The 26,531-nt window shown below is 43.3% G+C and overlaps 1 long non-coding RNA gene across 1 annotated transcript in view; it reads left to right on the top strand.

Moving 5' to 3' along the window:
* The first annotated feature begins 7,382 nt into the window (after positions 1–7,382).
* Positions 7,383–26,531, top strand: part of LOC144782730 (uncharacterized) — a 43,175-nt gene continuing 24,026 nt past the window's right edge. The window contains exon 1 of the long non-coding RNA XR_013601229.1: positions 7,383–7,507. This is a non-coding gene — a long non-coding RNA (uncharacterized LOC144782730). The remainder of the gene's footprint in view (positions 7,508–26,531) is intronic.

Genomic DNA, 26,531 nt, shown 5'->3' with positions numbered 1-26,531 from the left:
TTATATACTTCGATATTTTGACTACTATATTTAAAAAAAATCGATATTATATTACTTACCTTCAATTCGATATTTTTCACCACTATATTCTGTCCATTCGATATTTTGTCCATTCTATATTTGACTTCGATATTTTGGTAATTCGATATTTTGAATTCGATATTTTGTCTTGTTACCATTACAAGTGCATATGCCTTGGTTGAACAGCTTGAAGAGTCTATAAATGAGTCATGACCCTTTTTACATTCTCAACGTATAGATTTGTGTGGATCTTTGCCAGATGCCTCTACCTGCTACTCTCTGTATTCGTAACTAACACCACCTGGCCAGCACCCACTAACCTGAAAATTGGGGAGCTGCAGAAGCCAAGGGAAGGTCGCCAATCGCCCGGAAGGTTAAACTCATCACAGTGGTCCAGGAAGCTGTGTGCTGGAAACAACCGCTGAGGGAAGGGTTTGGATGTGCCTCTTTCTCTTATCTTTGTGTTTTGCTCTGCCTCAAGAGTGTTTCTAAGCCCTATCCTGGCTTCACAGACCCAGATCAGTCCAAGTACCTGAAGGAGCCGGGAAGACAGTGTGCATATCGAGTCAGCTGTCCCGGGTTTAATTCCACTCCCTTCTTGTGCCCCCTTCAGTCCTATGTCCCACCCCACAAATAGTGTACCCCACATGTACATGGACACATCCCGCTCCCCCACACCCAACATCATCACCACCTCTCTCCATTAATGATATCTCTCCCATCCCCAGACTCTGTTATCTTACCTCTACAAGGGGGTCCTCCTCTTTGTGATCGACCCTACCTTGGTATCCAGGGCTTGGGGGAAGAGCACAATGTCCATTGCTAAGTGGGTCTCAAAAGCAGTCTTGTTTTGACTCTGAGCTCGTACTTATGTAACAGGTCCTGAACTTGCAGGAATGCTACGGGTCCTGAGCTTGTACTTATGTGATGAATCCTGAGCTTGCAATTATGCCTAGGTTCCTGGGCTTGCACCTATGCAGTGGGTAGTGCCATTAACTCTTTAATAGAGGCACTGATCCAAGCTAACCTAAGATGTGACTACTACTGACCCAGCCCCGCCAGCCTCTCATAGACAGTTGCTCACCCAAGATGAGACCTTCTCTACCTCAGTCCCGTCAGCCTGTCATAGCCGCTAGCACCAGTCCTTACTGTTCAGGTCCTTTCAGAGAATTTGACTCTGTCCCGGCACGCGCAGCTTTTCAGACTCACATAAATGCTGAAAACATCACTACTTCCCCACAGGCCGGTCCTGGAAATACCATGGGGGTCATTAGGATGGCGGACGGACTTAGTCCGCCCGCCATCCTATCGGTTATTGGGACCGCCCGCCATAAGGGCAGGGGTCCCGTGGGGGGTATTAGGATGCGCCCGCCACTGTGGTGTGCGCATTCTCTTAGGATTGCTTTTGTGCAGGAGGGTGCCCCTTCCTGCACAAAAACAATCCTGCATGCAATAGAGGCCTTCTTGCACCATGGCTGCTATAATTCCTTAGTAGTGCGGCACGGGCAGTACAAAAAAAACTAAATACACAACTAAAAATACGTAACATTACACTTGCCTGCCACTTCAAAGGCCCCCACCTTGCGTCTCTCCTCAGATCCTGGACTACAACTGCGCAGGCTCCTAGATTCAAAATCCCCGCTCTTCTATCATGCTGGGAATAAATCACTGTGGTTCTCTCATGCTGGCAATACTATTCTCAGCATGTGGGAATGGTCTGAGCGGATTTGGGGGCCGCTTAGACAATGCATTGGAGTCTGGTGTGGTTTTGCGACCCGGCTGTGCAACACAATTCGGTTGGAGATATTACACTGCGCATGTGAATTTGGCTGGCCTTGGACGGCCAACCAAACTCACGTGTACTTAAAAGTGCCCACCACTCCTCCCCCGGCCATGCTTGTCCAAAAGGATTGCCTGACACCACCCCACTAAAGACTTGCATCGTCAGCTGTTAGGTAAAAATAAAACGATAATAAAATGCTTTTATTATCATTTTATTTTTCCTCTTTTAGCAGGGGGCAGCGCTCCTCTGTCAATACAGAGGATCCATCCCTGGTGCAAGGGTGCCTACATTGGCACTAGGCTGCTCAAAGGGCACCAGGACAGGGAGAAAGACCAGGAATGCACAGTGTTGTTTGAATATGGTGCTTTCCTCATCTTTCACTTTAGGGTAGGGCAGTGCAGCAAGGTTCCTTGCTGCGCTGCCCTACGCCAATATCACATAAATAAGCCATGTTTCATAGCAGAGGATGAAACTTGCATTGACTCATGGTAAAATGAAAGAAGACAGAACAATACCACAAATTGAGCCCCATATATTCTTGCAGCATCATCACTGCAGATCTTACAAGCAGCAAATTAAATGGGCAGGAGGGGATTTTTTTTTAATTATTATTATTATTTTTATTATTATTATTATGCATGACCCTGTGCCTCATGGGAACAGTCCAGCCCGAACTGCCAAGCCATGTCTTTCCTGGACCGGAATCAAGATTCCTATATATAATCATATATAATCATGTAGGGAGAAGCAACTACTTACAATTACAATGATCAGTGTTATACGAGGAGATTCTTAAGTCCTACTTATTTTACATGCAATGCTACAAGTGGTGGACATCCTGAAGGATGACTGTGAAGGAGATTACTCAGTATTATTCCATCTTGACTATGCCAGTGGATGATACCTTGAAGCATCCATGTTAACACTTTGGATACTACAAACAATTCAAATTGCAGCTGCCCAGACTACTCCTCAATCCACTCATGTGACCATAGCACCCTGTCATATCCCTGCACCAAATAGTAATTCAATGAATCCCCTGTAAAGCAATGTTAATGTTAATTTAGCATTAGTATCAAGTTGAAGTAGACATTAAAGACTGCTTGAGTAAGATTGAAGGCAAGTTCATGTATCAATTTGTATGATCATTTTGACTTGATCTTCTACATCTGGCATTTCAAATTTCTATGGTGAAGCAACAAAATTGACAATGGTTTTGCATTGTGAAGCCAAAAGCAGAGACTGGGGGCTTGTGCCACTTGTAGACATCTGCCACTTTTTCATTTGTTAATGAGTGGAATGGTGCACATACTAAATCAATTTCATAAATATTCATGAACTGGGCCATGCACAATGTAAGACACAAAACGGTTTATTATGAGTCTGGTTGTCCTTGGAGCACAAGACTGGCTGGGGGCATGGCGGTGTTCCAACCAGCCTATTACAACCAGGGCACCCCGAAACCACCACAACCACCAGGCATCAGAGATCCCTGCAGTGGCGTGATAGTCTTGAGGCTGCAATATGCTTTGTGGGGCTACAGCAGCCCCACCAAGCATATTACTAGTTTACTCATCATCGTACTTTTCATGGTGATGTGTCCCCCACGAAAACTGTGGTGGTTAGGTAATAAAGGGGGCCCTAGAGGGACCCCTTGTGTATCAGAGTCATGTGGTGCATGCAGGGGGGCACATATTGGTCGCCCCTATGTGCATGCACCCCAGTACCTGCAAGGCATGGACTGCAGCAGTCTATGCCCTTCAGGTACTGATTTTGACATTCCCACTGTGGTGCCTATTTCATAGGCACTGCTGTGGGCACACTAAAGAACCACCTGCCAGACAGGAGGAAACTCAAAATCTGGCAGGTGCTTCAAATGCGGATTTGGCGGTGCGGGAGAGGGCCGACCTGCTCCAGCACGGCAAATCTCATAATCAGGCCCATGGACTCTTTGATCTGTAAATAAATAAAACATCATTTGCAGTGCTGAGAACGTGTTGTGTTGCAACTCTGCACAAACACTACTGTGACACAGATATGACTGCAGGCTTAAGTTAAAAGATGTGCTTTTAACTGTAAATTAAATAGGTGCACACCACCACTAATGTTGAATGTCCATTGGCTACTAGCAGATCTACCCAGGAAATTCATAGATAGGACCATGGGCAATTCTCATGACATTATACACCCGTATATCAATACACCTTCTTACGGTAACAACTGGCTCAGAAGATCACATATTTCTTATTTCAGTAAAATATTTATTGAAAATTAGATTTACATGGTGCATCACGTATACATGGGAGGTAATTTACAGAGAAAACAGATATAAAATGCCCTGGGGGAGGGGGGGTTACAGGGAGGCAACACAAGTCCATCATCTTGGCACATCTGACTGTGGCTGTGCCGTTCCTGGCAGTGTGTTTCGTTAGTTCGTGCCCTAGTATCAATATTCTTAGTTTGCCCTCCGCCCCTCCCTGATGTCCTTTTGATAGTCTTCCGCACGTTTGTTGATTGCCCACTCTCCTAGTCCCAGAGGCCGAGAAAGAAAAGAAAGAGAAGAAGAGAGAGTGGAGAAGCTACCAGTAGGGGGGAGTTTTATGGTGCTGTGCATGGGCGGTGTCTGTGACTCAGTTGAGGCTCCTGTGTCTGCGTTGCTTGTTGCCGTTACTACGGCGGTTTGTGTGAGGACAGGTAGCTGTCCAGTGATCGCCACATTTCGCAGTTCTTGTGGGGCGTCTGTGTGTGTTTGGCCGTTATGGTGTCTGCCCCTCTTAGGAATGTAACCCAGTTGAACCATGCCTTAAAAGTGGCTTTCGCTGTGTCCTTCCAGTTGTTCAGTATCGTCATGGCTGCTGCCGTCAGCAGTAGGTCAATCAGGTCCCTGTCCTCTTTGGTTTTGATTGAGGGAGCCATGAAGCCTAAGGCCAGACTGTGGAGCTCAAGTTTGAGTGAGGCGCCTGTTATGTCATTTATCAGTGTGCCTATCATGTTCCAGAACTTCTTGACCTTGGTACAGTGGAACAGGAGGTGTGCTAGATCTCCTGTTTAATGTTACAATTCCAATAGGAGTCGCTTTCTCTAATTCCTATGGAAGCTAGGCGGGCTGGGGTCCAGTAAGCTTTGTGTATCAGCCAGAATTTAGTTTGGTCTAGGGTGGTTGTTACTTTCTTCCTCGACGTGGATGTCCAGAGTTCGGTCCTCTCTCCCTCGCTAAGCTCTCTACCTATGAGTGTTTCCCAGTATGATGTGACCTTGTTGTTGAGTTTTGAGGACTTGGGGCGTAGGACTTTGTACAGGTGCGCTACCTGGTGCCCCAGTTTGTTTAGGTTGGTAGCGTATTGCAGGATTGAGGGTGTGTGTTTGTTAAGGCCTGCCTTGCTAATCGCCACTTTGATCTTTAGGAAGTTGTATAATTCGATGTTGTCCAGTTTGTGTTCATCTTTGAGTGTGTCAAACGTGGTGTGTTGACCGTGTTGATGTAGTTGGTTAACTGTGGAGATGCCATGTTTGTACCAAGAGTGTATGTCTAGTGTTCTGTCTCTGTATTTGATTCTGGGGTTGTGCCATATGGACTCAAGATGCGAGTTCCTCACACTTGTGTCTAGAAGCCTGTCTATCTTAAGGAGGGCCTTCCTTGTGTTCCTTAGTATAGGGTTATGTCTGATTGCGGGGTGTTTGGTTGCAGTGAGTAATGCGATGGGTTCCATGCCTTCTAGTAGTTTCCTCTCTAGTGAGAGCCATGCCGGGGTGTATTCTTGTTGAGGGGTCAGCCAGTGTAGTCCTTGTTTCGCTATACAAACTGTTTGGAATATCTTAAAGTTTGTTATATTGAGGCCTCCCAGGCCCTTGGCTAGTCTGAGTTTCTGTAGGCTAAGTCTAGGCTTCTTGCCCTTCCACAGGAAGGTGTTGAGCAGTTTGTCTAGTTTTTTATGGCAGTCCGCTGTGTTGATCAATGGGAGCATATTAAGCATGTAGTTCACTATTGGTGTGAGCATCATCTTGATCGTTTCCACCCTTCCCCACCATGTGTTGAATTTGGGTGACCACCCCTCTGTCCGTTCTTTGATTTTACGTAGTATTGCTTGTTCGTTCTGATCTAGTGTGGACCTGAGGTCCTTCTCGAAGAGGATGCCTAAGTATTTGATGGACTTTTTTTGCCATGTGAGCCCTGACATACCTAGTACTGTCTTCGTGGTATGGATATTTAATGACTTACACTCTGATTTTTCCCTATTTAGCTTATACCCTGATACGTGTGCATACTATTCTATGGTGTCCATGAGGGCTTTTATTGACTCTTCCGGTTTTTCCATTATTATTAGGACGTCATCCGCGTAGGCAGCTAGTTTGAATGTTTCTCCTTCTATGGGTATCTCCGATATGTCCGTGTTTGATCTTATCATGTGTAGCAGCGGTTCTATTGCTAGGAGGAAGAGGGCTGGTGAAAGTGGGCATCCCTGTCTGGTCCCTCGTTCTAAGCAGAGTAGTTCAGTGCCCCCCCGTTAACCACTAAGCGTGCTTTCGGGTCGTTGTATAGAGCCAGGACCATCTTCCTGTAGTTTTGTCCTAGTCCAAATTTCTGCATGCATTGGTCTAGGAATGGCCAGGACACTCTGTCAAATGCCTTTTCTGCGTCCAAGGCTATCATAACTGCCACATTGTTGCTTTTACCTGCATGGTTTATTATGTGACAGAGCAGTCTGGTGTTGTCGTGTGATACTCTATTTTTAAGGTAGCCTACCTGTGAGCAATGTATGAGCTTAGGTAGGTAGGTGTTTAGTCTGGTCACCAGGATTTTCGCATAGATCTTGCAATCTACATTAATAAGTGATATCGGCCTGTAGTTGTTGGGGTGCTGGATATCTTTGCCTTCTTTGGGTATAACTATGATGTTGGCTTCTGCCATTGTTGGTGTCATGCTGCCTTTGTGGGCGCAGTTTGTGAGTACGTCTATCAGCGTAGGTTTGAGTAGTGGTAGAAACTGTTTGAAGAACCTGCGCTCTAGGGATGTGCCTGTGGATTCCGACGTCGGAGGCTGGCTGTCGGTGCTTGTTACTGTTCTGTTTGGCTGGTGAAACTTGCCGTTGTTGGCCTCAGGACTGCGGAGCTGACGGAATCAGACGACCGTCCTCATTGCCCTCCAAGCCACGCCCCGAAGATCACATATTTCTAACGTAGAACTAGTGTGCTCACCTAGCTCGCTGAATGTGCCCATAGGAGACGTGCTGCTTAAGAAGATAGCTTCGGAATTATTCATATATTCTATACAGAAGGCTGAATATACAAATAAAAATGGTTCCAATTTCTGCTATTACAAGCTCTTGCTATAAATGACACCTAGGTGCATTTCTTTCACTTTGTTAGTATTACATTGTTAAATCCTCAACGTTTTGTGTACTGTGTTTTAAAAAAGTTATCTCAATCTTCTGCCTGATTAACCTTGGTACTTATTTTAAAATGTTGTAATTAATTACCTTTAAATGTAGCTCTTTATAAGGTGTACAATGCAACATTTGTGTGACAACAAATATATATTTTCAAATGTGTTCAATTGTTTCCTTCTATTTTCTTCACAGTAAAAATAAAGGAGGGCATGCTCATGCAGGGAGAAGCAACTACTTGCAAAAGGAAATGGAGTAAAGTAAAGAGAAGAATTAGATTTCCAAACTGCAACTCATTTGAAGGTTCTCACTATTAGGGGTAAGAGAAATTCATTTAATTTGCTTTCACATAATTATGGGAACATTTTATGAAATTCCATGTATTTACGCAAAATGCAAACTGATCATTGAGTGCTATATTGATCAATTTTTGATGTGAGGCTATGTGTTATGCCACAAAACAGAGCTAAAAAGACAAATGCTGTGAACAGCCTCTCACATTCTAATTGTTTGTTTTGTTTCTGTGCTCTTGCACTGCAATGTTCGATCAAGCAGTGGTGTAATTATGCAACATATAAAAATTACATAATTTCACGTGATAGACTTTATGTAAATTTCCTCGATTAGCACCAGAGTAATATAAATGTTGCCCTGTCCTATAGATTACTTATACAGTACAAATGTATTGATGTGAAGTGTTAGATCAGTCTATAAAAAGCTTTTTGAACCATTAAATGTCTACTGTCACATTTAAATAAAAAATTAAAATCCTTCTAAATCGCCAAAAACTGTACTCTTTAAAATTAAGGTTGTGCTAAGAGAGAAAACAAATAGACTCTCTGATGAAACTTCTATGGAAAACGAATGCAGCCCTTAGGTAAGGATTTCTTTCATTAGCTACTTATAGCCCTTCAAAATATATCATGCCATAAGTGATTAAAAAATTCACTACCTGCTTTCACATATTTTTACCCAGTTGGTTTCATAGCTATAGTACCACACTAGTGATACATTTTCTGGATATTTATCACAGAACATGGCCCAGTAATAGGCCCTCTAGATACCCTGTCACCAAGGTGTTTTCAATGTGCCAAACTGAGACAGAACACCAAATGGACTATAACTACCCCATAGCCCTCCAAGTATTAGTTGATTGAGATGTGTTTTTTTTATAACAATCAATCGTTACATAGGTATTGGAACCTAAACCATCTTTTGTCATGGAAAGGCACACTCAAGAACATTAGAAAACAGAAATCTACTTTAAGGATTTATTCTATAGCATTAAAAAAGAATTATAAATATAAAAAATCAGCAAAATGAATCAACAATATTCATCAACAGGCTAATCAACAAACAATATTGCAAAATTGTGGTGATATCATAAAGCCTCCTTTATGTTAATATCTTAAACCCACCAATCTTTCTCTTGGCTATCTAAACTGAGCACCAAGAAGGGCTTAATTTGAGTTTCAAATATGGTTCACATTCATACCTCTCCGAACAATAGAACCAATGTTCATTAAAGTAACAGCGTCTACTATTCTGAGCTGTTCAGGCAGATAAACCCACCGAGTGTAGACTAGCTGTGTCTTCCCTTAGCTTTCAGTGAAAGCAAATGATTACAACTCTGTATGGCCTCTGTCTAGAGTGTCTGGTACTAAGTTCCTCTCTATCTCATTACACTCTGTTCTTAGTTTATATATTGTGTGAGTAAACAATTAGCAAAAAGGTAGTAGCACCCTTTGACTTCCTTATGGCATGTGAAACCTTGCATATTGTTAAAAAATAATGCATGCGAATGGACATAATACCTTTCTATGAAACATTGTTCGTTATTTCAAAACAATTACTGGAAAACAAACTTCCATCTATACCAAAAACATCAATATACTTGAGCATACTTCATCATGATGTGACAACGAGTAACACTATGAATTAAGGTGCATTTCAATGTGACACTTGTACCTAAATAAACAGTATCTATCAATCAAGATGGGGAGAGGGGGTACCTAGAAGAAAAAACGCATGATGGCCTTGACCTTTGCTCCTTTGGTTGACAATCCTCCATTGTGTAAATGAGGTCATTAGGGTGAAATGGTATGCGCAAATACTCCTTGCATTTAAACAGCAAATTATCTTTGCAACTGAACACATAGGTTTGGACTGATGTGGTCCTGTGATTTCAGTTAAAGGAGTTGTCTTGCTCCACCATTTTTAATTCGTTGTGTCATGCAAAACAGATATTCCATTTCGCCCAGGTAGAAAGAATTGACGTAGTGAGACAGGATAGCATGAGATTATAGTAATCACAGCCAGGTGAATGTTAAAAGAGAAGTTTCAAAAGGGAACATGGGAACTGTGTGCCATCAAAGGAAATAATTGCTCAGTATCCCCCAACTGGAACATGAGTTCTGGACATCATGACACAGGCAGACCTGAATGTTATCATCTTGTCTATGTCCAGGCATATCTTCATATTGAATCACGTCAGTTGGGGCCAGATGTAGGTGGGTAAATACTGGTCGGTAACGCCGAAATGTGGTCAATTTCAGTGTTACCGACCGGTATTTAGCCATTCCTAATGTAGATAAGGAATCGGTATAAGGAATACCGATTCCTTAATACTGATTCCTTATTGCTCTTGCATTTAAGGAATCGGTAATACCGAATCGGTAATTACCGATTACGGAGGCCCATAGGAATGAATGGCAATTACCGAATCGGTAAATACCGATTCAGTAATTACCGAATCTTAACGATTCGGTAATTTTTACCAAATTATTACCTACATAGCATTTACCGATTCTAAAATACCGAATCGGTAAAATTCGGTATTTTAGAATCGGTAAATCCTATTTACCTACATCTTATGTCATTTGGGTGCATCGTGCACAAAATGCAAAAGCCAAAGAGGTTATGTTTGTAATATTATTGCTATAATAAGCAGAATCATGTTGACATGATATCATCTGTTTCTCATCTTATACACATTTTGAAAAACGCGACTGTGGCTAATGGTGTAGCAAACACAGAGCAGAGCATTCGCCAACCGTCTGGAAGAGATTTACAATTCTTTAAAGTTCCAACCACATCATACAACTGTTTTAAAAAATCAATTGGCAAGAAAGAGCCATGCATGCCCCAGGTGGTAAGCAAGTATTTCTGGAACGTGTTTATTCACCTGCTGATAGCATGAGTAAGTGGACTGGGGTTATGTTAGAAACAGAATGCAGTGAAAGAAACCAAAACATTTCCTGACATCCTAGTACTTCTGAAATTTCTGTTGGTACAGGTGAGAAACAATGGCACAGCACATGTCTCTTGAGCTCCAGCAGTGTAGGGGTCCTCCAAACCTTCAAAGAGCCCCCAGCCCTTATGGGACCCCCAATCAGCCCAAAGCTAATGAATATCTGTGGCCTCTCATCACATTCAGCATTGGGTGTAGGGCGGCATCAGTTTGTGTTATGCCACTGGCAATGAAGATGTCAAGTGTTCCTGATGTGTACAACTCTGCCCTTGGCCTGAATGCAGTTCTGAGTCACCACTGTTTTAGGTAGATTTAGAGGCCTACCAATCTTCCAAAGAGGTCCAATCAGACTTTCAAAGGCATCGCCCTTTTGGTAAATCACCTAATTATTTAGTTCACCTGGTGGTCTACAGTGTTTCTCGACTGAATAAAATGTCCTTAGTTTTAAAATTATCAACCAGAGGAAAACGACGACGAATTTTCTAAATGAAGAAAATTCAAAAGAGTGAAGAGATCCACATCAATGAACTGCTGTACAGTATACTGATGCGCCCTGTCCCTATTACAGATTCTCAACTAGGATTTGGGTATAAGAAAGAGTTCCTCACGCCATGTAACAAAGTTTTGTATGTGGCACAAGAGATTCATCTTTTATAATTTATGTGTTCTTCAAATTGTCGATGAATTGCAGAGATTTGGGCACTGGAGTGGCGAAACATGAACATTTATTTTAACATTGTCAACTCCACTTTACGCAAGACTTTTAATATCCCTACTATTACAGGTCACCTATTGCAATCCATTGCTGCCTACCATAATGTCCCTTTTGTTCTTGATGTTTCTTGTACTTATCGTCTGCCACATAGCCTTCTCCCTATTTATCTTTGTTATGTATTTCTGTGTGCTTATTTGTTCTACGACTTATGTAAAGCGCTCTAATACCCACTTGGGTCATGTTCGCGCAATACAAAACCTATAAATAAATAAATAAATAAAACTAAGGGAAAACGGCATTTTGGAGCTATTGTTCAGAATCTCACAGTGTTACAGCCCAACCTCTCTCCCATAGGGCATTATGGAAGATGCAGTTCAATTAATTACAAATAATTGTCCAGTTCAGTTTACTCACATTGCACTCTGCAGTCAAATATTTGCTTATTCAGTACTGATAATGTCTTGACATGAGTTTCACAGTTCTTGTCTACGAGAATGACATTAGAATATTACGATGTATAGTACTAAGCACTAATTTAATATAAAAAATATTAAAACACTGTAGGACTTTCATCACTTTTAGCTATAGGAGCAATTGAAAATAACAAACATTGCAAGTGCCAGAATGATCTGTAAACCTAGCAGTTGGGCTTAATAAAGGTGATGATATTAAACCTAAATTCCCCAGTGATGATATAATGAGAAAAGAGCATGTCTCTGTTTGCAAACTCCTTTGACCAGCTCCACATGCAGGAATGGCAGCCTGCGAGGATCTATTTTTTGTAACCAGTCCATGTTCTTTAAAGAAATTGCTGCTGCTGTAAAAAAATATATATATTTTCCATTTGGGGGTACTTTAGGGGGATCACTGAAATAATATCGCCTGCCAGAATATCGACTTGCAAAAATATTGAGGAAAAAATATCTACAGAAAAAATATCGAGTTTGTATCTGCAAACAGGTAAGTACAAAAATATCGAGTACAAAATATCATTTACAAAAATATAGTTTGAAAAAATATCGACTTTATTAAAAACAGTGTTAAATTTAATTAAAATTAAAAATTAATTACTAAAATATACTTAAACATACTTAAATTAACTTATAATAATTAAATAATGAATGAAAGTTAAAAAAACATTTTTTTACAATCATATTTGTTAAAACATATATATATATTAACATAATATAATTAAATATTATCCAATATTATTACCGTACAATAGCATAAGTCGAAAAAATACTATTCCCAATCCACAGAGTGCAACTGTAGGGAAAGCATTGGATAGCGTAGGGGTAAAAATTACTATTCCCACTCCAGTGGGTGCAACAGTGAGGAAAGCGTTGGATAGCGTAGGGGTTTAAATTACTATTCCCACTCCAGAGAGTGCAACAGTAGGGAAAGTGTTGGATAGCGTAGGGGTAAAAATTACTATTCCCACTCCAGTGAGTGCAACAGTAGGGAAAGTGTTGGATAGCGTAGGGGTAAAAATTACTATTCCCACTCCAGTGGGTGCAACAGTAGGGAAAGTGTTGGATAGTGTAGGGGTAAAAATGACTATTCCCACTCCAGTGGGTGCAACAGTACGGAAAGTGTTGGATAGCGTAGGGGTAAAAAATACTATTCCCACTCCAGTGGGTGCAACAGTAGGGAAAGCGTTGGATAGCGTAGGGGTAAAAATTACTATTCCCACTCCAAAGAGTGCAACAGTAGGGAAAGCGTTGGATAGCGTAGGGGTTTAAATTACTATTCCCACTCCAAAGAGTGCAAAAGTAGAGAAAGCGTTGGATAGCGTAGAGGTAAAAATTACTATTCCCACTCCAGTGGGTGCAACAGTAGGGAAAGCGTTGGATAGCGTAGGGGTTAAAATTACTATTCCCACTCCAGTGAGTGCAACAGTAGGGAAAGTGTTGGATAGCGTAGGGGTAAAAATTACTATTCCCACTCCAGTGGGTGCAACAGTAAGGAAAGTGTTGGATAGCGTGGGGGTAAAAAATACTATTCCCACTCCAGTGGGTGCAACAGTAGGGAAAGCGTTGGATTGCGTAGGGGTAAAAATTACTATTCCCACTCCAAAGAGTGCAACAGTAGGGAAAGCGTTGGATAGCGTAGGGGTTTAAATTACTATTCACACTCCAAAGAGTGCAACAGTAGAGAAAGCGTTGGATAGCGTAGAGGTAAAAATTACTATTCCCACTCCAGTGGGTGCAACAGTAGGGAAAGCGTTGGATAGCGTAGGAGTTAAAATTACTATTCCCACTCCAGTGGGTGCAACAGTAAGGAAAGTGTTGGATAGCGTAGGGCTAAAAAATACTATTCCCACTCCAGTGGGTGCAACATTAGGGAAAGCGTTGGATAGCGTAGGGGTAAAAATTACTATTCCCACTCCAAAGAGTGCAACAGTAGGGAAAGCGTTGGATAGCGTAGGGGTTTAAATTACTATTCACACTCCAAAGAGTGCAACAGTAGAGAAAGCGTTGGATAGCGTAGAGGTAAAAATTACTATTCCCACTCCAGTGGGTGCAACAGTAGGGAAAGCGTTGGATAGCGTAGGAGTTAAAATTACTATTCCCACTCCAGTGGGTGCAACAGTAAGGAAAGTGTTGGATAGCGTAGGGCTAAAAAATACTATTCCCACTCTAGTGGGTGCAACATTAGGGAAAGCGTTGGATAGCGTAGGGGTAAAAATTACTATTCCCACTCCAGTGAGTGCAACAGTAGGGAAAGGGTTGGATAGCGTAGGGGTTTAAATTACTATTCCCACTACAAAGAGTGCAACAGTAGGGAAAGCGTTGGATAGCGTAGAGATAAAATTTACTATTCCCACTCCAGTAGGTGCAACAGTAGGGAAAGCGTTGGATAGCGTAGGGGTTAAAATTACTATTCCCAATCCAGTAGGTGCAACAGTAGGGAAATGAAATACTTCATATATTATTTCAATAAATATAAATTAATATCTGAAAGATATTATTTAAAAGTAATTACGAATTTAATATAATATAATAATTAATCAATAAAAAATTACTAATAAAAATTAATTATTACAATTATTTAACTATTAATACAAATTAATAACAAATTTACAATAATTTCAAATTTAAAAATTAATTTACAATAAATTCTAATTTAATACAATTAAACAATGTTATTAAATTTACATAATTAGCAAATATTCAATTAAATAAAATTAATTAGCAATTCTAATTTAATTATTTAGCCATAAAAAAATTAATAAACAATTAATTCTATAACAATACCAATAAATATGTTAGCATATTTAAATAATTATAAATAAATTACTTGCCACCCAATTCCCCTATAAACCCACAACCCGCTACAGAAAATAAATTAGTAAAATTAACATAATTAGCAATTAATCAATTAATTAAAATTAATTGCCAATTAAAAGTAAATTAATTACCAAATATAAATTAATTAACTACTAATTAAAAATGAATAACAATAAATAAACTTACATATTTAATTAATTAAAAATAAATTACTTCCCACCCTATTCCCCTATAAACCCACAACCCGCTACAGAAAATAAATTAGTAAAATTAACATAATTAGCAATTAATCAATTAATTAAAATTATTTGCAAATTAAAAGTTCATTAATTACCAAATATAAATTAATTAACAAATAATTAAAAATGAACAACAATAAATTAATTTACATATTTAATTAATTATAATTAAATTACTTCCCACCCAATTCCCCTATATACCCACAACCCGCTACAGAATTAAATTACGCAAAAATTAACAAATAAAAATGTCATTAAATAAAATTATTTATAACATAAATACAGACTTTTAACACACATAATAACATAAATATCACTATAAAAAAATCAATATTATCAAAAAATCGATAATTTTATTAAACTATATTATATACTTCGATATTTTAAATGTCTATATTTTTAACAATCGATATTACATTACTTACCTTAATAACAATATTTTTGATGTCTATATTCTGTCCTGTCGATATTTTGTCCATTCGATATTTAAAACTCGATATTGTGTCCAGTCGATATTTTGTAGTCAATATTTTGACTGTGTACCCTTTGGGGGGCAGACAGTCGTTCCTGGTTGTCAACTGACCAGTTGTTTGAAACTACAATTGAAGTTGCAAACTGTTGATACATAGCACTGTGATTCGCAATTTAGGAAGTGGTGCCCCCTTATTTCCCCGTCTTCATTTTGACTCACAACGGGTCTCAAAATGGGTTTAGTTTATTGCACATACAACATTTTCGTTTGCAATCCCAGTTGATGTTGTGCAAATCACACACTTTGAAAACACAAAAAAGAGTTTTGTGCATTAGACCCACTATTCTGTATTGCCAGCAACCATGAAATACACACATTGACACACAATCCTCAATATGGCTTTGTGAAGTCATGCTGCTCTGCCTTTGTACAATTTCTGGAAAGGCCTGTATTTTTTCCCCAGTAAGCTCAACAGTCATGTGAGTTCTAATTCTTGCACTGTTGGTGGCCTGGATTAGGGGAGACCTGTTGATGCGCAGTTTGCAGTGGACAGACGACTGGGAGGACAGAATATCAGTATATGCTGATGAAATCCTCCTTTACGTGGCCTCCCCAAAATCGGGAATTCCCAGACTACTGAGTATCTTTCCTGTCTATGGCAAATACTCCGGGTATACGATCAACTTGTCTAAATAAGTGTTGTTTGTCCTCCACAATCAATCAATCAATCAGAGCATTTATAGAGAGCATTACTCACCCGTGAGGATCTCAAGGCGCTGGGGGGGTAGGGTGCTGCTACTGCTCGAACAGCCAGGTCTTGAGTAGCCTCACGAAGGTAAGTAGGACCTGGATCTGCCGCAGGTGGATGGGGAAGGTGTTCAAGGTCTTCCTGGTGAGGTGGGAGAACGATCTGCCGCCAGTGGTTGGTCTTCGGATGCGGGGGATGGTTGCGAGTGCGAGGTCGGCAGAGCGGAGTTGGCGGTTTGGGGTGTAGAAGGTGAGTCGCCTATTGAGGTATGCCAGTCCGGTGTTGTGGAGTGCCTTGTGTGCGTGGGTGAGGAGCTTGATGATGATCCTCTTATTGACGGGGAGCCAGTGCAGGTTTCTTAGGTGGGGTGTGATGTGGCTGTGGCGAGGGATATCGAGGATCAGGCATGCAGAGGCATTCTGTATGCGTTGTAGTCGTTTCAGGAGTTTAGGTTCCTGCGTAGAGGGCATTTCCGTATTCCAGTCTGCTGCTGATGAGGGCTTGGGTAACCGTTGTTCTTGTTTCGATGGGCATCCATCTGTAGATGTTGAGGAGCATGCGGAGGGTGTTGAAACAGGAGGATGAGACGGCGTTGACTTGCTTGGTCATGGAGAGTGTGGAGTTGAGTATGAACCCCAGGTTGCGTGCGTGGTCGGTGGGTGTCGGTGCTGCACCCAGAGAGTTCGGACACCATGAGTTGTACCACGCGGGGGGGTGGTGGCAAGGATGAGGACCTCCATCTTGTCAGAGTTCAGCTTCAGACGGCTGTTCTTCATCCATTCGGCGACAGCCTTCATTCCTTCGTGGAGGTTGGTTTTGACGGTGATGGGGTCCTTAGTTTGGGAGAGGATCAGCTGGGTGTCATCGGTGTAGGAGATGAGGTTGCGGTTGTGCTGCCAGGCTACGTGGGCGAGAGGTGCCATGTAGACATTAAACAGTGTTGGGCTGAGGGAGGATCCTTGGGGTACGCTGCAGATGATCTTGGGGGCTTTGGATCGTAAATGTGGCTGGCGGACACTCTGCGTTCTATCAGAGAGGAAGGAGTGGTCCATTCCAGAGCCTTGTGACAGATCCCTGCATTGTGGACGTGGGTGCATAGGGTGTGGTGGCAAACTATTTTGAAGGTGGCTGAGAGGTCCAGGAGGATGAGGGCTGCAGTTTCACTGTTGTCCAGCAGGGCCCTGATGTTTTCGGTGGCGGCGATGAGGGTGGTTTCGGTACTGTGGTTGCTGCGGAAACCGGATCGGGATGGGTCCAAGATGTTGTAATCCTCGAGGTAGCGGGACAGTTGTCCGTTGACGATCTTCTCAATGACCTTCGCTGGGAAGGGGAGCTGGGAAATGGGCCGGAAGTTCTTGAGGACTCTCAGATCCGCCTTGGGTTTCTTGAGTAGGGCGTTGATCTATGCGTGCTTCCAGCTCTCTGGGAAGGTTGGGGTCTCGAAGGAGGTGTTGATGACCTTGCGGAGATAGGGTGCGATTGTGGTGTTGGCTTTGTTGAAGATGTTGTGCGGGCAAGGGTCTGATGGAGAGCCAGCGTGGAAAGCAAAAAAAACAGGGGAAACATGCCAAAAGATTCCATTTCTAACACTCACTTTGCAAAAAATAGGTCAGTTTTGAGTTAAAAAATGTGATGTGTCTATGTTGTGTTTTGGGCCTTTACCTATCACGGGCACTAGGCCTACCAACACAAGTAAGGTACCATTTTTATCGCAATACTTAGATTCTCCCCTGCCTTCCGCGGGAGCCCTACTCGAAGCCCTGTGATTTTTAAACTTTTTTGTCCTGTCTAGCGTTCACTTTGCGCTTTTTAATTAAACTTACCTACCCTTGCAGGGACCTCTCCCTTGCCTCATTGCTCCCCGCGCAGCCGAGGTAGACGCTGCAGCGGGTTCAGGATCCCTCGCTCGCCGCCATCAGCGAGCCGCTCCCCGAGCCACGCCCACTTTCACCTGGCCACGCCCACTTTGGGCTTAAAAACTAGGAGCTGAATACAAGCTCGTTATTCTGGATTCTCCCCTGCCTTCCGCGGGAGCCCTACTCGAAGCCCTGTGATTTTTAAACTTTTTTTGTCCTGTCTAGCGTTCACTTTGCGCTTTTTAATTAAACTTACCTACCCTTGCAGGGACTTCTCCCTTGCCTCATTGCTCCCCGCGCAGCCGAGGTAGACGCTGCAGCGGCTTCAGGATCCCTCGCTCGCCGCCATCAGCGAGCCGCTCCCCGAGCCACGCCCACTTTCACCGGGCCACGCCCACTTTGGGCTTAAAAACTAGGAGCTGAATACAAGCTCGTTATTCTGGATTCTCCCCTGCCTTCCGCGGGAGCCCTACTCGAAGCCCTGTGATTTTTAAACTTTTTTGTCCTGTCTAGCGTTCACTTTGCGCTTTTTAATTAAACGTATCTACCCTTGCAGGGACCTCTCCCTTGCCTCCTTGCTCCCCGCGCAGCCGAGGTAGACGCTGCAGCGGGTTCAGGATCCCTCGCTCGCCGCCATCAGCGAGCCGCTCCCCGAGCCACGCCCACTTTCACCTGGCCACGCCCACTTTGGGCTTAAAAACTAGGAGCTGAATACAAGCTCGTTATTCTGGATTCTCCCCTGCCTTCCGCGGGAGCCCTACTCGAAGCCCTGTGATTTTTAAACTTTTTTGTCCTGTCTAGCGTTCACTTTGCGCTTTTTAATTAAACTTACCTACCCTTGCAGGGACCTCTCCCTTGCCTCATTGCTCCCCGTTCCGGCGAGGTAGACGCTGCAGCGGGTTCAGGATCCCTCGCTCGCCGCCATCAGCGAGCCGCTCCCCGAGCCACGCCCACTTTCACCTGGCCACGCCCTGAACAGCCCTATAAATCATGTGTTTCCCCCGTACGTGCACCGGCGGGGCGCAGCGGGCGCGCCGTTTGCGCGCCGAAGTCGCGCCTAAGGCAAGCCGTCTGCACCCGTCCACGACCGGCCGGGACCAGGGGCCACAGACCCTGCTCAATTCTTGTCATACACTTCTGCGCAACTATCTGCACTCATGGCCCCCAGCCCTCTCCCTCCTTCACTGGCACAACGTCTTGACTCACTTGGTGTCCTCGCGTCCCACCTTCCTTGCTCAATCCCCCTTCCCCACCCTCCCACCCCCTCCCTTCCTGTTTATCCGGTAACACTTCCCCCCCAACCTTCACCACCCGCAGCCTCCGCTCTCTTGCTTAACACTCGGTCGGCAGTTAAGCACCAAATCGAACTTTTCAATCTCTTATCTTCAGATTCTCCCGATTATCTATTCCTCACCGAAACCTGGTTTTCTACAGATTCACTTCCTGACCTCTTGGCTATTCTCCCAGACACTCATTATGCTCTTCGCGTGGACCGCCTGGCTGGAAAAGTCGGCGGCGGTGTGGCAATGATTATTCGTTCCACGCTCAGATTCCAGCTTCTTGATTATCCACCTATACCCAATGTGGATTTCCTGGTAGCCCGGTCCATTAACCTTACTGATCCCCTTACTTTTGTGCTCATTTATCGGCCTCCCCTGCCCATGTCTCAGTTTGTTCCCTTACTACAGGACATCTTGGCCACCCTGGCAGTAAACAACTCGTCAGGTGTCCTACTTGGGGACTTTAATTATTGGCCTGATGATCCCAGAGAAAGTTCTGCATCCAAAGACTTCTCTGCTACTCTTCAGTCATTAAATTTTACTCCTCACATCACTGCCCCCACCCACGATAAGGGCCATACTTTGGACCAAATCTGGTCATTGCGTCATCCAATTTCCCCTCCTTCTATCCTTCCGTGCATTTGGTCGGATCACTTTTGGTCGGATCACATTTCTTTCAGTATTTTTTCTGCCTCTTCTGCTAAAACCCCTCTCTCCAAGAATGTGTTAGTCCGTTGTTGGAACCAGACGGATTTCACTCTTCTCTCCTCTTCTCTGGCCTCCTCAGTGCCTGACTTGACGGACCTCCCTCTCGAATCCCAAGCTGACGCCATCAGTATTTGGCTCTCTTCCTCCTGTGATATCGCTGCCCCCCTTAAGAAAGTCAAATCTGTCCGGCCACACGATGCCCATAGATGGTTCACTAGCGAACTCAAAGACCTTAAACTCAGTCTCAGGCGCTCGGAGCGCCACTGGAGGCGTAAATATTGTCCCCTACTCCGTACCAAATATAAACTTCTGCTTAACAGCTATAAGAAAGCAATTGTGTTGGCCAAAACAGACTATTTTTCAGAGAAAGTTGCTCTCTCTGTAAACAAACCCCGTGAGATCTTTTCTCTTGTCAAGCAGCTTGCCACCTCCGATCGCACGAACATCAGCTTTGCCCCATCTCAATCATTTTGCCTTGCACTCAATAACTATTTAATCGACAAGATTGCCATCATCAAAGCCAATATCCCCGCAGTCTCTCAACCCCAAGCGACCTTCCATCTCCCACCGCCGCCTTTTTTATTGGACCACTTCCTCCCTATCTCCACCGAACAATTTCTTCTCTTGCTTGCTAAGGTCAAGTCCGGCTCCCCAGCTGACTTCGCTCCGGCCCGGATCCTTCAAACCCTCTTCACCTATTGTCCTGGACCCCCTCTTACCTTGCTTAATTCTTCGCTGGCTCTTGGTTCCGTCCCTTCTTCCTTTAAAACCGCTACAGTTCTCCCCATCATTAAAAAACCTGGTTTGGATCCTTCTTCCCCCCCTAATTTCAGGCCCATTTCCCTTCTTCCCTATTTGGGGAAGATTTTGGAAAGTTATGTCACATCTTGCCTGTCCTCACACATCGAGGAACACTGCCTATTAGCCTCCCATCAGGCGGGCTTTCGCCCGGGCCATTCCACAGAGACCGTCGTCACTGCTGTTTTGGAGGAGCTCAAGGGAAAAGCGGACTCTAATCTTCCCCAAGCGTTGGTGCTCCTCGACCTGTCGGCTGCGTTTGACACGGTCGACCATGCCATTCTTCTCGACCGTGTCAGCGCAGTCGGCATTAGGGATGTGGCACTCTCTTGGTTAGCGTCCTTTCTTCAAGGCAGGTCCCAGGCAGTCCATCTTGCAGGATTCTCCGCTCCCCCCCGCCCTCTTGTGTGTGGGGTCCCCCAAGGTTCCTCTCTCTCCCCTCTTCTTTTCAATCTGTATATCTACCCTCTCATTCTTTCTCTTCGTGAGCTGGGGGTCTCCGTGTATAACTACGCGGATGACCTCCAGCTCATCTTTGATCTTTCTACTTCTGACTCTCCTCTTTTTCTTAGTTCTACCCTAGTCTTTATCTCGGATTGGATGACCACGAATCACCTTAAGTTGAATCCGGACAAGACGGAGCTTGTCCTCACGGGTGGTCCCACTAATCCCTGGTCCCCGACTCATTGGCCCCTTTCCTTTGGCCCTCCCCCCCTACCAGTTCCCTCTGTCCGTACCCTGGGCATCAAGGTTAGCAATGACCTTTCCATGCATGCCCAGGTCAGCCCCGTCGTCTCATCTTGCTTTTTGTCCCTCCGCCTCATCCGAAAAATTTCCCGGTTTTTTCTACGAATGCCCTCAAATCCATCATTATGGCCCTCATTACCTCCCGCCTTGATTACGGGAACTGCCTTTACGTCGGCATTCCGGCCTTTGAAACACGACGGCTACAGGCCATTCAAAACCAGGCAGCCCGTCTCATTTTTCATCTCCCCAAATTCTCTCACATCACGCCTGTTCTCAAGTCCCTCCACTGGCTCCCGGTGCACTTCAGATCTTGATTTAAATTGGCTTGCTTAGCCTTCCTGGCTTATACCCACTCTGCTCCCCTCTTTATTGTTTCTTTAATCACTCCCTATACCCCGGCTCGCACCCTCCGTTCTTCATCTCTTCTTCTTCTCCAAGTACCCCGCTACCGTAAATCCCGAATTGGTGGCACCCGCTTCTCGGTTTTGGCCCCCCAGTTCTGGAACAGTCTTCCGTTGTCCATTCGTTCTATCCCTACTTATTCCTCCTTTCGTAAAGCCCTAAAAACCTTCCTCTTCTCCCAGGCCTTCCCCGGTTAGTCCCCTTGGTTGCTTTGAAGAATCCGATCCCACCCTCAGCGCCAGGAAGCCGCTTGGCCGCAGTGCGCTTTAGCAAGTTTCTTTTTCATTCATCCATTCATTCATTCAATGCTGGGTGGGAGGAAGTTTGTGGCTCCCAACAGATTAAAGAACTTTCCATCATAGAAATGTGACGAAAAATTATTTTTAGTCAAAGTTTGAGGTTCGCAATGGATTTCGGGAAAAACAATCCATTGAGAGCCACACAAGTTACCCCATCCTGGATTTCCCTAGGTGTCTAATTTTCAAAAATACACAGGTTTGCATTTTTATCAGACACCTTGTGGGAGCATAGAATAGTGGGATAGTTGTTATCACCAATTGGATTTCACTGAATTTGTGCCTTCCAAATGTAAGTCAGTGAATAAGAAAGAAAACATTTTTAAAAATACTTTTTAAATCATATGCTCATAAGGGTACTTTTAGAAATGGGGGTCTCTAGATGGGAAGGGCTTGCACCTTTGTCCAAGTAGGGACCCTTCTTCATTCTTCATAGTCAGGGTAAGGGTGTTACACTCCCAAAATATCCCATGCTCACGCTCTTGGTAGCATGGCACGAGCAGTCAGGCTTATCTCAGAGGCGGTGTGTAAAGCATTTGCAAATAACCAACAGTAATACAGTGTAAACACTGCAAAAGGACACCACACCAGTTTGGAAAATGTATCCAAACTTTTTATATATCCAAAACAAGACCAAAACAATAAGAATCCAACAAACAGTATTTAAAAAAATATAATTTGCATTAATATCTCAAAAACACAGTTCTTCAAAGTTTGTAGCTTCGTCTGGGGCTACCTACATACGGAAAACAACAGAATCCAATAGGTCCGTCTAACCGCTGGTGTCGGTAGACTCGGAAACAGTACATTTTGCGTTGCAGAAGGCACGTTGGTGCGAGCTGGTCGTGGCAACCTTCACGGTAGCGATGACATTTCAGAAATATATAGCGGTCCTGGATCACTCCTAAGTTACGCACTGGTTTCCACCACAAACTGGAACGATGTTAACAGCACAAAAAATAGAACAAATGGGCTACCTCTTTTGAAAATGCCAAAACTCTGGTAAAAAAATGAGATTTTATGATTCAGCTCTGCATGGTTCTGAAAGCTGGGAAGATGGTTACTAGAGCACAGCAAATCATTTGTTAGTGCCATTTCAAAGAAAAAAATAGACACTTTTATCCAGAGCAGTTTTTTTCAAAAACTCAAAATGTAGTTATATTTTGGCTATTTTCTCAGTCTCCTCCAGGAGAATCTACAAAGCCTTGGTGAATTTAGAATCCCCAGGATGTTGGATAAAAAGGACACAATGTGGTGTGGATGCCTAATGTGGACAGGAAGGTAAGGAGGTCTAAGCACAAACCTTTCCAAATAGCCAAAAAATGGCTCAGCACTGGGTGGACGGGAGGCCCAGCAGGTAAGGGGTTAATGTTGATGATAATTGTGACGACACAATATTATAGCAATGATATTCTTGTATCACAATATTGTTTCTTCAGTATTGTCACTGAATAACACTGGATTTGTACAGAGGGTGCTTAAGTTCCATTCCCCTGAAATAAATACCTGCGGTGCACACCGGCAACGACCAATACAAATTACGCACTAGGACTATTGTATTGCTGTTGCCTATGAGGTACCTAATCTGTGAAAGAGAGGTCTGCATTGCTGCTGCATGTACTCTTCCCTTTTTGTGTTACTGTGAGTCTTTGTGATAATGCCTTTACCAAGACTCACAGCTGCACAAAAGACAAAATATTGCGTTTTTTAATGTCTGTTCTAATGTTATCAGACATAATAATATTTATGGACTTTTTGTTTAATTCACTATTTTGAGATTAGGCAGTATAATTATTTTGATAATTTTGCTTTATGAAGGAGTGCACCTAAAGGTGTAGATTAAACACCTTCCTTCATTATGCACTGGACGCCAATAGAAAACACTAATGCTCCATGGTTTCCTTTGTAATGACTGCAGTTTTATCTTCAAGCGATATTTAAACTATATTTTCTTTTATCTTGACAGGTCCCACAAAATGTTTGTGATATAGTAGAAGCGCTCATTTTAGGAGGGGACCGCAGATTTCACAGTGCACAGGGATTCAATCTGACATATCTGTTTGGAGGGGAGGATGAAAGGCATCTCCTAGAGCCACATTTTTTAGACCTTTAATCACCAAGGATGATGTAATAGGGCAGGAGAACAGTTAGGAAAGATTGTATGTTTGTGAAGAATGATCAGCACATTGAGTACGATTTTTCCTCTAATATTACCACTGATACACATAAGCCAGAGCAAAACTTTTCCATGCTTTTGAAGCACTGATCTGCATAAAACGGATGTGGCATACCATGCTTACAGCAATGTGTACTACAACTTGATGCAGACCAAAGTAGCCCCCCCCCCATTGCAAGCAAATGTAAGGATTTGTGTAATTTTCTCTAGTAATGCTAATGCAATGGCATTCCCTAGACCAAAATGAGAACGCATTTTTAACTCACAGAGTAAAAGTTGGCAAATAGGCCCAGAATGGAGACGGGGTGGTCAGGTGAGTGTGGCACTTTGGTCCTGGAGACTGACTTTCAGTTTGTGATGGTGGGAGCAATGAGAAAAATGAAGATGTTTAGTATTAGAGGTTGGGACGTTTTGGCACGTTAGGCTATATAAAGTGCACATACATGTAGCTCCCTTTCAGTTAGAATGATGGAGGCAAAAAGAAACAGAAACAGAAGACCTTGTTTAGAGTTTGAGGGATGGGATGTCGCCTCAGCCGTAGCACAAGCTTATTATAGACTTTAGCACTTCCAGTGTGGTGGGCGGGATATCAGTCATGTTTTGGCAGAGTGTCCCATCCACATCAATCCACTCTGGGTCAAAGGGGGAAACAAAGGGGAGAGGCCGCCCCCCACTCACAACATTATAAACAACAGAGGCCTCACCCCAAATACACTGAATCCTCACAGGAAAGACAATCAAAGGGTTTTTAATACTATTCTCAATTCCCTTGAGTGTAATTCTTTGTCCTCCTCTGATTTGTCACAGTGTACCATCCGCCAAATTCTAAAGAAGGTCCAGAATTAATAACAGGTCAGAACACATTCAAGAGTTTAATTTCAGTATTAGACAACATTTAAGGATTTGTCACCTAGAGGGTAGGAGGATCTGTGAGTGTAGGATGTTAGGGACGAGTGGCCGTCCAATCACAAATGGCTCGACTTCACCAAGTCAGCTTCAGCAACACATACACCCAGGTAAATGGTAAGCCATATATGGGAAAAAACATGATGTAGGTTGATTTAAAACATAACTGAATTTTCCCCAACTGTAAATCTGAAGCAGGCACACCAATGGGTAGACAGGGCAACTGCCAGAGCTGAGAAGTCCAAGCAATACAGAGTGAGGGGCAATGCAATGTGAGGGAATTCTTCCGGCTTTGCAGAAATAAGTTATGTTGGTGTTAAGCTCATGAGTCGAGTCTGGATGTTTATCATCTTCAACTGCAGGAAATGTGCAAGAAAGTCTTAGTAGCACTTGGAGGGTATGGTCTAGTACAAAGATCCTTTTTGCCTCCTGCACTGCTCCTGCATGTGAAACTCAGGGACACTTTCAAAGAGAGACATGGGGAGGGGGGGGGGAGAAAGCGTGCCAGACCCCTGATAGGCACCTGGACATTTCCTCTGGACTAGTGGAAATGGGTCAGGAACAGCTGTAGGGACATCCCTCCTTACTTTTTACATCTCAGATTGTTGGTGAGGGGTAACCATTCCTACCTCACCTGGCCCAGCCCTCTCTCACATACCATGATACCTTCATGGGGGGATTGCAGGCAACTGCCCTCCCCTCTTCGCCATGCACGTTTACCAGCATGTATGTAGTATGCATGATAGATTATCCCATTAGTCCCTTTTGTGTTGCCAATTTCCAAGGATCTACAAAGCATGAACTCGTTCAGCAGCCGCTCCCAGTTTGTGTTATGATTGTCAAGCGGCATTCCGTAATATGAGAAGCACAGTCAGGAGCCAGATAAAGAAGAGTTAAACTTGAGTTGTGAGACCTTTAGTTTAAGCTAATTGACTCATCCAAGGTACCGCCTGCAAAACACAACAGTTAAGATTCCTTTCTCTGTCCTAAAAAAAAAACACGATTCAGGGTGCCACCCTAGATATTCTAATTAATAATCTCGGAGAGGGAGTGTCAAATAAAAGTGGATATAGCCTCACCTAAAGCTGTCAGCAATCTAAACACGACAAAACAACATGATTGTATGTGTGTAAGACTTTATTGAGAAATTATCAAAGCAGTCAGTTCAATAAAAACGAAGAATGACAGAACTAATCAAAATACAATTCACAGCCAAACGGATAGTACATCAACAGATATCAAACATGTTCAATCTAGTTATATATTTTTTAAACTTGTCACATGAAACTTTCTTCAATGGAACTGTTCTTAGCGGCTGCTGTGACTTTATGAGCAAACATGAAGGGAATTCGCTCACTAAAAGCATTTACTGGCACTTACAACACAACATAACTCAATGACAAAGCATAGGCGTCCTTCATCGTTGCTTATATGGACCTTCTATACACAGAGGCCCATAC

The sequence above is a fragment of the Lissotriton helveticus genome, chromosome 9, assembly GCF_964261635.1.
Source record: "Lissotriton helveticus chromosome 9, aLisHel1.1, whole genome shotgun sequence".
Classification (NCBI taxonomy): domain Eukaryota; kingdom Metazoa; phylum Chordata; class Amphibia; order Caudata; family Salamandridae; genus Lissotriton; species Lissotriton helveticus.
The sequence above is the reverse complement of the archived record's forward strand: the minus strand, read 5'-3'. Positions and strand labels throughout refer to the sequence as shown.